This window comes from Schistocerca nitens, chromosome 1 (genome assembly GCF_023898315.1).
Source record: "Schistocerca nitens isolate TAMUIC-IGC-003100 chromosome 1, iqSchNite1.1, whole genome shotgun sequence".
Classification (NCBI taxonomy): domain Eukaryota; kingdom Metazoa; phylum Arthropoda; class Insecta; order Orthoptera; family Acrididae; genus Schistocerca; species Schistocerca nitens.
The window spans coordinates 1,149,496,574-1,149,510,535 of NC_064614.1; the positions used below are offsets into that span (position 1 = coordinate 1,149,496,574).

Genomic DNA, 13,962 nt, shown 5'->3' on the forward strand with positions numbered 1-13,962 from the left:
ACAGTGGCACGTAAAGTGCTCTCCGCCACACACCGTTGGGTGTTTACTTAAAAACTGACATATATGTTTCGTACATCCATACGTACTGTTGTGTTGTAAATTTGCTCAAACGTAGTAGGAGTTTGTGCAGTGGTAGGATTTAATTCTGTTTCCTCCACTGTTTCACGAAAATGTGAAATTAATGCACAGCCATAGCTTATTGTTTCAACTACTTCGTAGTTTCTTGCGTATCCCTTGAGTCAGACGTCTCGTGTTCGAACAAGCTCGATACTGTATCGACTATCGAGCACTGCGGCGAATCGGGGAATATCGAGCCTGTTCGAATGCGGATTCGTTTTTCCAGCCCTAGTGAATACACTAGACCACCCACAATATGGAATACAGTACACTATGACGTCACTATGTTGTGAGTTGAACGTGAATAACATACCTTGTTTTACTTCAGATTTTTGGAATTTTTCTTGTAGAAACATTTTCGTTTTTGAAGAGGTGGGACACTGTTCTGGTCGGAGAACGCATTGGCTATCGATGTATGTGTCGTATTGTCGTTCGATAAGAAATTTTGAAAATGTGGCGTGGTGATGTTGTGGGCATGTGACAATGATAATTTGCTGTAGTGAAGTAGTTATAAGCCGTTACGTCATTTTGAGTTCCTTTACAAAGGTAAGTACCTTCCGTATCTTTTCTGGTTGAGAAATTTGGCATGTCAGATTGTGAAGAGCTCCAGTAGAGGACTGATTATGGCTGTATGAAAATTAATGAATATGGAAATAGCTGCTTTTCCTGTAGAAGACCTTATGATATGAAGACAGGAAAATATCAATCAGTTTTGCACACTGCCAATTCTGAAGTACATCTGCAGTGTAACTTGCTTCTTCACACGAAAATATGTCGACTGTTTTTGAAGAGGTACTCATTGATTGCGAACACACGTTATGTTGTGTAGCTGTAGCGGTTTACATAATGTTGACGTGTAGATATCGTCATCGTACAGATTCTTATTTACTAACTGCATTGTCTTATTACCAAGTTTCCTTAATTGATCTCGAACAATGTTTTACGGTTTCAGGACAGCACTCGCGTCTTCCAAGTGTGTGTATGCGATTTTTACGTCAATTACTTGATTCCGAAAGCAACTATAGGCGCTTTCGTCTTCCACCCCTGTTATCATTCTTATCTCTTAGGATTCCGTTGTGTAGGTGAAACTATAACATTTATTTTCCATCCTTTATGCTGTTTCTGTGGACTTTCATGAAGTGTTGTTTCCTAAAAAGTGCCCAGTATTTTGTTGTGACGCTAAGACTGTCCATGCACTACACTGGTGCAATCAGCAGGACACTCATCTTGGGTTCCCAAGTCGAATTTTACGCTCTTGTACATCAGAATATCTAGACAAGGGCACAAAAGAATTTTACATAAAGAACGTGTATTGTTTTCCTCATAGAGAATTCTCTTTGAATGACAGCATGACTGCAACTGGTAATAGGGCCTAGTTACGTTATGCCTCCTCACTTTTTTTTACTTTCTACAGAACATACATAGCTACATATGTTGGTACATTATATGTACCAATAACAACATATCTTAATTTACCTTACAGTAATGATAATGTATGATAGCCTTAAATATGGAACAGATGTTGCCAGTGACTAAAACAGGTGTCCAGCAATGCTACATATCAAGTTCATACAAGACCAGCTTTATTTGGTTATTCACAAATGTCTCCTTCTCTAAATCAAACTGTCACTAATCTATAGTGAATTCAATTGACACGGAAACTGTCAGTTACTGTTATTCAGGAATAAATTTGTTAAAAAGTTTTCCTTAATAGGAAGTTGTTTGTTGTTTTGAAGACTGATTTCATGCGACTCTCCATGCTATTCTCTCATCAGCTGTGCTGTTGTTTCCCAGTGTCCTCATGATTATACTCAAAGGTACACTGAGTTATATGCAGTCCTAAAGGCATTGTAGCAGATGAGGTGCAATTGACACAATAACTTTATCTACTAAGATTCCCTGGGTGCCCTACAGACCATTCACCAAATACACCCAAGCAGGTAAGGCAGTATAAAACATACAGGACACACGTAATGTACTCTAACATCAGGGTAAGGAAGTAATATTCTACTGAGTACCTTGCCATGTGAAGATACTGGGAAATGAGCAAGCAGACACAACAACAAGGGATGCATGCAAGTGAAGTAAAGTACTTCCCTGTGCTGTACCCACAAGTGCTATTATGTTGTTGAGGAGAAAAGTTAGGTGCAAGGAGAATGTGTGACATGAGGTAGAAGATATCAAATTAAGGCTGGTGAAGCCCACTGTTTTGCCATGGAAAACATTATTCCAGGCTCACGGATAGGAAGAAGTGGCTGCAACATGACAGAAAAGGACATCATCCTTAGGCACAAAAGACCTTTTCCAGCAGTGTCATCCACCAGTGTGTAGTGCTTACAGTGTACCTATGTCAGAGCACCATGTCTTACTTGTTTGCATTTAACATTCTGCGAAAAGGACAGCAATTGTTCTTGATAATGATTTGTCCACTGTTTTAAGTAACAATGAGGCAACTTGCTTGTTTTCTCAGGACCCCTTCTCAAACTATGAGGCAGGTTATTTTAATGTATCTCGGAGTGGATGGTTCACTTTGTTTGTCAGCGATCGAGCCATTATCTGAATCAGTTCTACAATTTTGACTGTGTCCATGCCTCCTTTAATACATATTGTTAAACTGAGACTTGTGTTTTTATTTAAGCAGTCCTAATTTCCATGAATAGTACTGCTACCCAACATTTACTTCTTCTCACAGTGGTTTGTTCCTTCCTGATTTTTATATGCGGTCAACGAGCCACATGTAACAGGGAATAATTTTTAGCACTTCCATAAGGTAATTCTCATTTTATTTAGTATTTCATATCATGGCGGTATTCTAATTTTGTTTCAGAGTGAGGAAAGGGCATGAATGCGCATGTAGACATATTCTTCCTTGCACATTTTTATTACCTGTTTTAATGTGTTGATAAGAAACCATGGTCTTCTGACTGCAAACAATCTTTTAAGTTTGTATTAGGTTGGTGCATAAGTTCGTAGTGGTTTCGTTTTGCATGTTGATATTCCAGTTGCTGTGGGTTATTTATTGATTGTCATTTTTTATTTGTAGTTTACTGTTGCTATTTGAGTTTACATATTCTCATTTTGTCTTTTGAAGACAGTGAATGGGGTGGACACCAGAAAAATGAGTGCCAAGTGGAGAAATCAGAACATTTCTGACATATTATTCTCCTAGAGTTCAGTAGAGGGGTGACAACAGCAGAGGCATTTGCGTCGTTATGGGGATAATGCCATGGGACAGAGCATGGCAAGAAAATGGTTTTCTCATTTGCTGTAGGATCATTTTGAGATTAGTGACTCTCCACTTTCAGGAAGACCTTTAGGGTTTGATGAAGATTGTGTAAACACATTAATCCCGATTATCCACACCAGTGTACTCAAGAACTGGCAGATGTGAAGAACTGTGGTCATTCGACCACCGTGCAACATTTGCATGCAATAGGGAAGGTTCAAAAGTCGGGCTTACGGGTACCGCATGCTCCAAGCCAAAATCACAAAAACCAGCAGGTGCCATATGTGCATGTCTGCAATTGGCTCATGAACAACACTGACCATTCACATCCTGTATCGTCACTGGTGATGAGAAAGTGTCTCTTTATGCTAACATAAGAAAAAGAAAGTAATGGTTGAGCCCAAATGATGCAGAAACTTCCCCTATAAAGATATGCGTGCATCCACAAAAGATAATGAAATGCATTTGGCAGAACAGTGACTGTTTGGTGTACTATAAATTGTTTCCCTGAGATGTAACCATCACTGCTCTCATTTATTTTCAACAACTGAGTCATCTTTAAGTTGCAGTCCAAGAACAATGACCAGAATGACTGTGTGAAGTGATCCTACTCTATACTAATGCCTGCCCGCATTCTGTTAGACTGACAAAAAGCGCTATACAGAAGTTCGTTTGGAAAGTCAGTCTGCACTTACTTTATTCACCTGATCGTGTGCCCTCAGGTTTCACCTTTTCCACTTCTTTCGAACAACCTTCTGGGAACTTCCTTTATGGATGAAAATGCGCTGTGGACATGGGTTGATGACTCCTTTGCTTCTAAACCACACGATTTCTACAGTTGTGCAATTGAAAAGTTACCCCAACCTTGGCAGTCTGTTCTAAGCAGTGAAGGATAATATATGATTGGTGACTAAAGTCTCTGTTGTGTGTATCTGCTGTATGTAGTAAACTTAGGGAAAACTGCTGTGAACTTGTGCCCCTAGTAAGATTGATTATGAGGAAAAACTTTATTTTTGCTTAGTATTTAATTTATATTCTGCAAAGGTGCTCGTAATTATTTCATTGAGTGCCCTGAAATTATCATCATCAAAAACTTCACCATACTGATCTCATCATTCGCCAAAATAGAGTGCAGATGCCCACTTAAATTTGTTTCTACACACTCATCGCAGTATAAAATGCACTCGGTTAAAATGTGCAGTATAGTGATTTGTATGCCACAGACATTGCAAACTAGGAGGTGATCTTACCTGTGTCTGAAGCCATGTATTAGGGGACAGTGCTCCATTTGGAGGCAGCTCAGGTGTACTTCATCCTGTCAGACTGACTGGTAAGTTGTATACAACAACCAGATAATTGTCTTAATCAAGTCAGTTTATTGTCCCTCACCGCCAGCCACTCCCCACCCCACAGTTACAAAACTTACCAGCAAAATTATAGCATGCAGTTGAATGGCACATTGTTTAATGTCATGTTTGCAGCAGGTCTCTGTGGGTGCCTAGTTTCCTTGCTCATTTTCCCAGATTCCCTTATGCCTTGGTAACCAGCAGGATGGTGGATGTCCAATTTGTTTTGTCTCTCTTTCCCATGGGTCCATTTGTTGCAATGTTAGTATGGCACCAGTGGAACTGGAGCAAATGAAGTTTTGTTTTGCAAATGCCTCATCTACTCTATTGTATTTAAGATTCCATATAACTCTGCAGTAAATATGATGTACCCATTGAGAAGGCAAACCTTGAATACATGATCTGGGAACATAACTGAACAGTTAATAGGAATCTCCTTGCCTCAGTGTACATATTTTGAAATCATGATAACTCTCTAAAATATTGTAAAACAAATATTTAAAAGTTAAATCTGGAATGCAGTCTTTCTTAAAATTTGTCATGTCTAAAAATAATTCTGAACCTCCGGTGGAGATCTTCTCCAGCCTCGGTATAAAACTTCAAAATTAGCCACACTTACCTCTAAAATGAGCCTGATTGTCAAACACTTGGATCACAAGACACAAAAGAATTAGACATTAGCTGCCAGTGGGCATTGATTTGTATCAACGGGGCAAATTGAAAATCTTTGCTGAACTGGGATTAGAACCTGCGTCTCCTGCTTACTGGGCTAATGCACTGACCACAATGCCATCTGGTCACAGTGGTCACCACAGCTTCACAGTCTATCCAATCGTGCCTCCTGTCTGACCGAAAGTCTTAACTTTATACCCGCACACTGTTGTTAGTTCCCCTACCCATTAGGCTCATTACTTTCAGCATCCGTCAATTCCTGTAAGTTTTCAAGTGTGGTATGTTCCTGCACTGAAGGGGTCATTGGCTGTCATCACCTGTAAACTGTCTGCCCCGATAGCTGAGTGGTCAGTGTGACAGATTGCCATCCTACGGGCCCAGGTTCGATTCCTGCCTGGGTCGGAGATTTTCTCCACTCAGGGACTGGGTGTTGTGTTGTCTTCATCATTATTTCATCCCTATCCGGCGCGCAAGTCACCCAATGTGGTGTCGAAAGTAATAAGACCTGCACCAAGGCAGCTGGACATGCTCCGCAATGATGCCAAACACTGGTTTCCATTTCATCACCTATAATCTTGTATCACAATTACTGGAACACTGCAATACAGATTCCCTGTTTCATTTGATAAAGAGGACCCTTGCGGTATAAAAATGTTTCTGTATTCCCCAGGTGGGAGGCTACAACAGAAATTCTGAAAAACCGTAATTGGCAGACCCACTCTCAAAGCATGTTTATTACCTTCTTAAAACCTGACTAAAAAAAAAAAAATCAAGGAACACTTCTTTTCTGAGCAGAATCTATCAGTATTCTTCAGTTACATAGTGGCTATTAAACCTTTTGAGAGATTAAAATGTTAGGTCTATAGTAGACTGGGACTCAAACAGAGGTCCTTAGCTTTTTGGTAACCTCTTTTTCCTGTTGACATACCCAGAAACAGTATGTACACTGCCTCTAAGCTGCCATCTGCCAGTATCTTCTGGCCACATTTCAATCAGGGGGGAAGGTACATTTATGTAATGACAGTTGCTTACCAAACAAAATGTCTTACTATTGAAGTGTTGTTCTGATAAGTTAAATTGATAGTTTCATGTTGCTGTTTACAATTTCATAGCTGCAGGTGCTTAAGTTTAATGCATTTGCAGCTATAGCAGAATTAGTGTGTCTATATATTGGAGATACTTTAATATATTGCAGCGAGGAAGTAATTGCAACAAGCAACTCCAAAAAGGGATAAGTTTTTGGTTTTTACTTTATGAAAATTTTAATATACTTTTGTTTCTATTAGCTTTGAGTTACTTAAATATGCTTAAAGCAATCAATTCTGTATGATTAGATAACTGATTTGTCACTTAGGTAGTGACTATAAACTAAGCTGCCCTCTATGCCAGTGACAGTAAACATTTTCATCTATAAATAATCTCTATTAATCAACTGTTTGAAGTGAACAAGTTGCTCTGACAAACTATTGGAATATTACTGTATTAGAATAACTTCCATTACCTTTCACACACAAATTTCATTTCTCAAAATAGTGAGAAAGTCACTTGTTTGACAGTATGATAAACCTTGGATGGAGAATTCTGTGGAATGCAGATATTGAAGAATTGCAAGGGAGAGAGGTGTGTTTGTACATGGCATGGTTTGAACCTGAATGTTTGTGGTAAGAGGATACTTAAGGGGCTCCGGAAAGGCTCAAAATCATGAAAAGTTCAATTTTTACTTTTTTGTGTTTTCTGAATCTGCAGACTATTACCTTTTAATAGATATATAATTTATTCAATTCCAAAGACTACAACTATTTTTAATTTTTTTTTTGAAATGTGTTCTACATGGGAGTGACCCACTGTGGCGCTGTTAAACTGCTGTCAAATGGTGTTATTATTAACGTCCGTGTTCATCAGGTACATTTTAGTGATATGAGATAAAGTATGTGTTGTGGTTAACCTGTGATGGTTCAATATGTATTGCTGGTGTGATTGTCGATTGTTTCATGTTTATTTACTCTGTCGTTATCTCGAAAATATTCGTAATTAATTCTGTTTCTTGAGTCTCTGTTTTGTTGAAGTATAATAATGAGTAAAAGTAAAGTTATTAGAAATCCTCTGAAGGCTTTTAAGAAAAGGAGAAATGTTGGAAAGCCAAAGGTATGTGTTATTACTGTAAACAATAAAGACGATAACCAAGTGAGTGAACCTAACCTCTCAAGTACACCTGCCCATAGCAGTCAAAGTGGAAAAGAAAATACTTCACAGAAGAAGCTTGGTTCAATGAGTGAAAACTATGAATGTTTTATGGGCGAATCTGATGTGAATGAAATATTTGATATGTCGGTTCTCAAAGGAATTTTTTCAAACTGTGTAAGATGTATTCATTGTAGTGAAGTTGGTCTGGAACTCTCCATAATAAAGCACGTAGGACTTGCTAGTGAAATACAACTGAAATGTGATAAGTGTTCATACATGACCACCTTTTGGAACAGTGTTGCAGTAACTGCAACTGAAGAAAATGGTAGCAAAATCTACGAACACAACATTAGATTTGTTTATTCGTTGCGTTCAGTTGGTAAGGGTGCTACTGCAGGTGCAATTTTCTGTGGCATCATGAATCTTCCAAATCCCCCAACCAAGTTTACGACCTATAATAAATTAATAGGGTCTAAAGTAGAAGATGTCTGTATAGAATCTATGAAGAACGCTGTGGAAGAGGCAGTAATGGAAAATAATGGTAACAGAGATTTGACTGCAGCGTTCGATGGTACCTGGCATAAACGGGGACACACATCTCTTCATGGTGTAGTATCTGCCACCAGTATGTATACAGGGAAAGTTTTAGATGTAGCAGTAATATCAAAGTATTGTAGATGTCCACAAAACTATAAAGGTACACATGAAAATAATTGCAAAGCTAACTATAGTGGCAGTAGTGGAGGAATGGAAGTGGCTGGTGTTGCCAGTATATTCCAGCATTCTGAGGCGTGTGATAAAGTACGATATGTTAATTACCTTGGTGATGGTGATTCTAAAAGTTTCAAACATGTTCAAGGACTGAAGCCCTATGGTGATGATGATGTAGTGCAGAAATTTGATTGTATTGGACACGTACAGAAGCGAATGGGAACAAGACTTCGGCGACTGAAAGCTTCGTACAAAAAACAAAAACTCAGTGATGGTAAAGGGTTGGATGGGAAGGGAAGGTTAACTGACAGTGTAATTGACAAAATACAGAACTATAATGGAATGGCTATTAGGCAAAATACACAAAGTGTCGACGAAATGAAGAAGGCTGTTTGGGCTCTTTTTTTTTTCATACTTCTTCAACCGATGAAAATCCCCAACATAGCTCGTGTCCCAAAGAAGAAGACAGTTGGTGTAAATATAACAAAGGATTGCTAACTGGTGAAGTGTACACTCATAAGCATAGTCTGCCTCATGCAATAATGGAGGTGATAAAACCTATTTTCAGAGACTTAGCAGCACCTGAACTGTTGAAAAAGTGGATTCACGGAAAAACTCAAAACCCCAATGAAAGTGTAAATAGTGTTATATGGTCGAGAATCCCCAAGACTGTATTTGTTGGAATAGAAACACTTCACTTTGGTGTGTATGATGCTGTTGCGACTTTCAATGATGGCAACATTGTAAGGTGCAAGGTATTTAGAAATATGGGAATGAAGATAGGTTCTAACATGGTACGAGCGATGCTTGCTTTAGACAAGGGACGCCTTCGGGCTGCAGACAGGGCTGTAAAGAGTCTAGAAATACAAGCAAGAGTAAACAGGAGGGGGAACAAGAGGAAGCTGGAGGAGGAGTTTGCAGAGGATGAAGATAATGCATCCTATGGACCTGGAATGCACTAAAAAGTTAATCCTATCTTTGTTGCTCGATTCCCAAAACTTTTATTTTCTCAAACTAATTACATGTTTTCTAAGGATCTTACAAACATATTTGTTTCAAACTTTCAGTAAATGTTACAGTACCTTCTGCATAATTTAACACAGCCTTTTTCCAAAAAACTGTATATTTTTGAATATATAAATAAAAAATTGCAAAAAAATGTTGTGAATTTTCATTACAATTGAAAAAAAAAATCATCTTTAATAACTGAACTAAAATTTTGTAAAATCCCTGTGTTAAGTTGTAGCCCATATTCCAATAAATAATCTGTAAAAAGTTCAACTTCCTACCTCAAATACTTTGTGAGGAAAGATGTAATTTATAAGTGTTATTTTAACATTGCAAGTATAGGGCGTTCCGGAGCCCCTTAAGCAAGACTGATTAGTAGAACCAAGCGATCTGATTGAAGTAATATTCAGTTCACCCTCTCCAAGTGATTTTCAGTGTGTTCCCTAGTCCTTTCTTTCCTTCTTTTTTTGCCTGAAGATGAAATATAGTTTTAAGTTAAAAAAACTTCTAGCAAATTAAATTACTGCAGCTTGGTAAAAGTCATTGATCTTAAAGTACATTAATTTAGTATGAATATTATTCATTTCTCCATTTTGAGCTTATTGCAATTAATGAAAGGGAATTTTACACCATATGTGTTTGGCTTTTATTTACAAAGCACCGTCTGCGCTCATTCTTTAAATATGGATTCATATGTTTGTACATTTTGGTTGTTGTATTTCTTTGACATTGGTGTGCAATTTTCTTATAATGCTTCTGCCTCTTGTTCATACATTCTGCATTCCACTGCTTTTCCCTTCTTTGTTATTGAAGGTTGAGGAAGAAAGAAAATTTAGTTGTACATATAGACCTAGTTTTTGGCCTTTTACAATTTTCTCTTACACTACACTGGTGTTATGTACACTTCACCTCACTCTAGAACTAGAACTGCAGTTGCATCTTTTCATACTCAGCATAATATTACAGTGTTTGTGTTTGTTTGTTTGTTCATTTTTCCTGTAGGTTGTGAATGTTGCCAACCTGTGTGGTCATATGTGTATATTTTAAGTTATAATAATAAGTGGTCATTTAAGAGTGTGTAGTTTGCTGTGTTGATTTGATCATTTATGAGTTATTTCTTTTCTGTTGTGGTTTTCTGAGTGTGGCAATTTTCTTTTACGGTGAGGTGGTTTTTTTGTTGTTTGACCATATTATTTCCATGTGCGTGTTCCTGGTGGTAATTTTATGTTGGCATTGGTGTAAGTGTTCTGCAAAATTCGAATGATTTGCTCTCCGCTTCCATACTCTTACATTTCCTTTGTATCTAGTGTCAAATGTTCTCCTGGTTTGACCTATTCGTCTTTTGTCACATGTATTACATTTCAGTTGGTATAATTCTGATTTGTGATAGAGAGCAATTTTTTGTATTATTTCTGGAAAAGTACTTTTGAATTGAATTGTTGGTTTGGTGAGCTATTTTTATATCTTGTTTTTAGAAAATATTGTACATTCTATTGGTGTGTTTGTGGTTGTACATCATTATGTATGGGATGCACCAATAACAAAATCAAGAAAGAAAAGACCAAACACCCAGCTGTCACCAACACAAGGACAGAACCACACACAGACAGACACACAAAACACAAGAAACAGGAGCAACACAAACTGAGAAAGAAACAAAAAACCAGAGGTGGTGCCCAATGACATGCAGCCACACACACACACACACACACACACACACACACACACACACACACACACAGAATATCCATTTACTTTTTTTTTAAGCAAGTCATAAAAATAGCTTACCAAACCAATAATTCAGGTCAGAAGTACTTTCAAAAAGCAGTAGGAAAAACTGATCTACATGGGAAGTCAAGAATATACCAACTGACATGTAATACATGTGATGGAAGATACATGGGTCAAGCCAGGAGAACATGTGGCACTGAATGTAAAGAAATGTAAGAGCATGGAATTAGAGGACAAATCATTCGACTTTTGCAGAACACTTACACCAACACTGAAAGAAAATTATCACCAGAGACACAGACATCAAATACAAATTCGGTTTTACAGAGAGTAGTCATCGGCATTGGCCTTTACTTAGCTTCCATTTATTGTGAATATCACCCCCAGTGTAAATTCCCAAACAACTGAAAAAAGTGAAAGTTATTCCCATATACATTAAATAATAATAGTAAGTCGTTCTGGTGGTCTTCAGTCCAAAGATTGGTTTGACGCAGTCCTCCTTGCTACTCTATTCTGTGCAAGCCTCCTCATCTCCATATAAGTACTGCAACTTACATCTTTCCTGTATTTATCTCTTGGTCTCCTTGTACAGCTGCCCCCCCCCCTCCCCCCATGTCCCTCCAGAACTAAATTGATGATCCCTTGATGTCTCGGAAAGTGTCCTATCAACTGATCCCTTCTTCTAGTTGTGCTGCAAATTTGTTTTATTCCCAGTTCTATTCAGTACCTCCCTAAAAGTTACGTGTCCTACCCATTAAATCTGTAGCATTCTTTTGTAGCACCACATTTCAAAAACTTCCATTCTGTTCTTGTCGAAACTGTTTATCATCAATGTTTTGTTTCCATACATGCCTACACTTCATACAAATACTTTCAGAAAAGACTTCCTAACACTTAAATCTATATTTGATGTTTCTTCATAGGTGCTTTTCTTGCCATTGTCAATCTACCTGATTTGGCTATCATCAGTTATTCTGCTGCCCAAATAACAAAAGTCATCTAGTACTTTCAGAGTCTTATTTCCTAATCTAATTCCATAACATGATTTAATTTGACTACATTCCATTATCCTTGTTTTGCTTTTTGTCTCACTCCCTTCTCAACCACTGCTTCTCTTTCAGCCCTCTTGACTCTTTAGAACTACCATCTCGTTACTGTACAAATTGTATATAGCCATTCTTTCTCAGTGTTTTGCCCTTGCTACCTGCAGAATGTCAAAGAGAATAGTCCAGTCAACACTGTAAAAAGCTTTCTATAAGTCTACAAATCCTGTAAATGTAGGTTTGCCTTTCCTTAATCTATCTTCTAACATAAGTTGTTAGGTTAATACTGCCTCAGGTATTCCTACATTTCCCCGGAATCCAAACTGACCTTTCCCAAGGTCAGTTCCTGCCAGATTTTCCATTCTTCTTCTGTAAAGAATTCATCTTAGTATCTTGTGACTGGCTTATTCAACTGACAGTTTAGTAATATTCACGCCTGTCAGCATCTGCTTTTTTTGTAATTGGAGTTTTACATTCTTGTTGAAGTTTGAGGGTATTTCACCTGTCACACACTTGCATGCCAGATGGAAGAGTTTAGCCATGGCTGGCTCTCCCAAGGCTATCAGTAGTTCCGATGGAATGTCATCTCTTGCCGGAGCCTTGTTTTGGCTTAAGTTGTTCAGTGCTGTATCAAATTCTTCTTGCAGTATCATATCTTCCATCTCATCTTCATCTATTTCCTCTTGCATTTCTATAACATTGCCTTAAAGTTCATCTCCTTTGTATAGATCCTCTGTACAGGGTTATTACAAATGATTGAAGCGATTTCACAGCTCTACAATAACTTTATTATTTGAGATATTTTCACAATGCTTTGCACACACATACAAAAACTCAGTTTTTTTAGGCATTCACAAATGTTCAATATGTGCCCATTTAGTGATTCGGCAGACATCAAGCTGATAATCTAGTTCCTCCCACACTCGGTGCAGCATGTCCCCATCAATGAGTTCGAAAGCATCGTTGATGCGAGCTCACAGTTCTGGCACGTTTCTTGGTAGAGGAGGTTTAAACACTGAATCTTTCACATAACCCCACAGAAAGAAATCGCATGGGGTTAAGTCGGGAGAACGTGGAGGCCATGACATGAATTGCTGATCATGATCTCCACCACGACCGATCCATCGGTTTTCCAATCTCCTGTTTAAGAAATGCCGAACATCATGATGGAAGTGCGGTGGAGCACCATCCTGTTGAAAGATGAAGTCGGCGCTGTCGGTCTCCAGTTGTGGCATGAGCCAATTTTCCAGCATGTCAAGATACACGTGTCCTGTAACGTTTTTTTCGCAGAAGAAAAAGGGGCCGTAAACTTTAAACCGTGAGATTGCACAAAACACGTTAACTTTTGGTGAATTGCGAATTTGCTGCATGAATGCGTGAGGATTCTCTACCGCCCAGATTCGCACATTGTCTGTTCACTTCACCATTAAGAAAAAATGTTGCTTCATCGCTGAAAACAAGTTTCGCACTGAACACATCCTCTTCCATGAGCTGTTGCAACTGCGCCGAAAATTCAAAGCATTTGACTTTGTCATTGGGTGTCAGGGCTTGTAGCAATTGTAAACGGTAAGGCTTCTGCTTTAGCCTTTTCCGTAAAATTTTCCAAACCGTCGGCTGTGGTACGTTTAGCTCCCTGCTTGCTTTATTCGTCAACTTCCGCGGGCTACGCGTGAAACTTGCCCGCACGCGTTCAACCGTTTCTTCGCTCACTGCAGGCCGACCAGTTGATTTCCCTTTACAGAGGCATCCAGAAGCTTTAAATTGTGCATACCATCGCCGAATGGAGTTAGCAGTTGGTGGATCTTTGTTGAACTTCGTCCTGAAGTGTCGTTGCACTGTTATGACTGACTGATGTGAGTGCATTTCAAGCACGACATACGCTTTCTCGGCTCCTGTCGCCATTTTGTCTCACTGTGCTCTCAAG

General features: G+C 38.6%; 1 protein-coding gene across 7 annotated transcripts in view; it reads left to right on the forward strand.

Annotated features, from left to right (window-relative positions):
* The first annotated feature begins 308 nt into the window (after positions 1 to 308).
* Positions 309 to 13,962, forward strand: part of LOC126199774 (uncharacterized) — a 52,015-nt gene continuing 38,361 nt past the window's right edge. For 5 of the 7 annotated variants that reach the window (XM_049936651.1, XM_049936654.1, XM_049936655.1 and 2 more), the window contains exon 1: positions 454 to 663. The gene's annotated coding sequence lies outside the window, so the exon portion shown is untranslated. Of the gene's footprint in view, positions 407 to 453; positions 664 to 13,962 lie in introns of those variants that run through there. The other 2 variants (XM_049936657.1, XM_049936653.1) reach the window with 2 other exon arrangements.